Below are 3,100 nucleotides of genomic sequence, written 5' to 3' on the forward strand. Positions count from 1 at the left end.
AAAAAAGCAAGCGCCGCTGCCGCTCGCGGCATCCCGCACGCTGGCCCGCGTTGATCTCGCTTGGACCATCGCTGCCCTTGCTCGTCGCCGGTGCTCGCAGCCTCATCGCCGCCAGCAAACCAAAACACCACCCGCCTTCACCGCCGATACCGAAGCGAAAAATGCCGGTTCAAGCAAAATCAAAAGACGGTGGTAGCAAATTTTTAGGATGGTTTCAGCAAAAACAAAACAAAAACAAGGGTGGTGCAAAAACTCCTGATGCTTCCACAAAGACTCTGGTAGTAGCAAAAACTCCGGTGGTAGCAAATGGCACCTCCGGTAGTAGCAAAAATCCGAGACGGTTGTAGCAAAAAAAAAAGGTATCACCGCCGTTGAGCAACACTGCCGCAGGTGGATGTAGCAAAAAATGTGTTCAGTTCCAGCAAAATACATATATGGTTGTAGCAAAAAAGACAGGAAAAACAGAAGATGGATGTAGCAAAAATCGACAAACACCGGTAGTAACAAAAAATCAAAACGGTTGTAGCAAAATGATTCATCGGTTGCAGCAAAAATCACCTGGTAGCAAATTTTGGACCGGTGGGTGGTAGCAAAAACGTGGGCCAGTTTCAGCCAAAACAAAACATGGTTGTAGCAAAAAAGAAATCCACCGTCGTCGTGGTCGATTGCAGCCTAGCCATGGCGACGAGCACTGCTTGCAGCACCGTCGTAGTTGCTGGTTTGCAAACATCTGCGGGGCTTTCATCTCCAGCTACGGCTGGTGCTGATTGCAGCACCATGGTTAGTGCGAAAATCACCGCGGCGGCCGCATGGCCATGGTCCCGCGGCCATGGGGGAGGGAAGCTGGAGAGAGCGCAACCATGAGTAGCGGCCCCCGCGGCTGATGCGGCATCCCACCATAGCAGCAGCCCTGCGGCTGAGTGGGGGTGAAAAGGATTCGGTGGGGAGTGAATCGAGGAGATGTTGCTCGCGCCAGAGAGAGGGGAAAAGAAGGGGAACGAATGAGTGGGGAAGAAGATAAGCGAGAGAGAGAAAAGCAGTTTGTGGGGCCACATATGGCGCAAGTGGGACGGTGGGATCGCACGGGATCAAACGACGTCCGGCGGAACGTTTCAGCCGACGCTCCGGCGGGAAACGATTCCCAAGTTGTATTGAAGCCGCCGTATGCACCCTGGCTGGTGCCGTCGTGGCACAGGGCAGCCGACCACTTGACTACATACGTGAGTATCTAATGCACCGCAACCGTTCCCGATCTGGCCGTGGTCCGCCAACTCTCTCCACTGCCCAACTTGTACCACACTGGAATGTTTTGTAAGTCACCCTTTTATCGGCGTACAGTAATGTGTTTTAACCGAAAGACATCATAATGGTTTCACGACTTTTTGATTAGGCTCCAGTACAGCTGCCGTCAGCCAGATTATCACATATGCTATACCATCTCCAAACAATGCCCCTCACCCCAGCCCCACCCCCGACACAGTTTTTTCCAAGTTCACACGTCGCCACGCTACATGCCCTCACGGTTCAGTCTCAGTCTAGCTCCAACCTACCACCCAAACGCCCACATTTACTGTTCTTCTTTTACCACCGGACGCACTCTGAGTTCTATCTCAAGAACCACGCCCGGCCACCGAACGAGCCGGATCCAAGATAGTCAAGTCAATCGCGCCATCTTTTTGCAAGCAAGGAGCCACCCTCAAGGATTGTAACCAGCGCCATCCGAGCTGAGGCCCGACGCCCTTCTCTATTTGTTCCCAGGTTAGTAAATCACGCGCCATGAAGTACATTTACATTCTGATGAAGATCCAATTAAGAATCTTCACTCCCTGCACGCCGTCTACAATCTTTACCAAACAGATATATTTTTGGTCGTATATAGGTGTTAACATCCCAATTTTTGTTTATGCACATAGCTACATAGCCGGAGCTATATATTGTGTTTCCCAGTTTCATTTTTAACTTTTGTTTTCAGGTCCGTATGAGTACACACGACCCAATAACCAGCAGATAGTAGTTAACAAGGATCATTCATCTGGTGAAGGTTTAGGAGGTGTTTCATACCCCAACTATTTTCAAATCAAGGATATCAGTACAGAAATTCCTGTGTTTTGTATCGCAGTTCAGTAAGTACAAGAGGTCCCTCGCAGAAGAAACTCAATTCGGTGGTTTGTTGCATCTAAAGATCACTCACAAAATAAACATGAAGTTCAGCGCATCATTGATAGAGAGAGTAGATCGAGAATCATGCATACTAGTTCTTGATGAAAGCAGAAAAATACCAATTACAGACCAGGCGGTCAGTGATGCTTTTGGCCTGCCGATTGGCAGTAGATCCATCCCCACCGGTCAGGTCGACTTGTCTGAATCTTGCATAGACTTGCTCTAGGCATCAGCCTGAAAGGTATTCACAGTTTCAAGGCAGCAGAAGCCATAGCCGCTAGACACGTGGATGACAGCTCTTCCAAAGTTGAAACTGATTGTTTCACAATTGCCTTTGTTGTCCTAGCTGTTGGACATGTCTTAAACCGATGTGCAAAGCATGACTAGTCCGCACATCACACAAAAAAAATTCCCCCCGTGTCAAAGCTTTCAATCATGATTCAGTGAAGAAAGCCATTTAAGCTATAAGACAGCACAATGGAAACGATATACTATACGCGGCCCCGAAGTAAGTCCATCGTCCCCCCACGCACATATCCACAAAAATGCATTTCATGTGTTGTACCAATTTCTGGAGTGATTTTGACAATCGATCATTAGTTTTATTTCTATGTGCCCCCTTGGCAATAACCACCAAAACCTATTTTATATATTTCCACAGTTCCACCTAAATGGAGCGAACACCACTATTTGATGTACAGCGAACGGACAAAACACTCACGCCGTGGGTGTGGCCACAAACGTCTCTCTCGAATCTGGAAATGTTATACCGAAGCCTATGTCCCGCGCTTTGAAAAGAAAACGCGCAACACAAGCAGTTGGCCCTGTTGATTTTGCAAACCAAATGCGGCGGAAGTATTCTGAAATGGTATGTAACAACCATCCAGATCTGTTTCATAATGCTCGCTTATCATCAGTATCCCCATGTATCACACGTGAA

This window comes from Triticum aestivum, unplaced genomic scaffold (assembly GCF_018294505.1).
Source record: "Triticum aestivum cultivar Chinese Spring unplaced genomic scaffold, IWGSC CS RefSeq v2.1 scaffold117689, whole genome shotgun sequence".
Taxonomy (NCBI): domain Eukaryota; kingdom Viridiplantae; phylum Streptophyta; class Magnoliopsida; order Poales; family Poaceae; genus Triticum; species Triticum aestivum.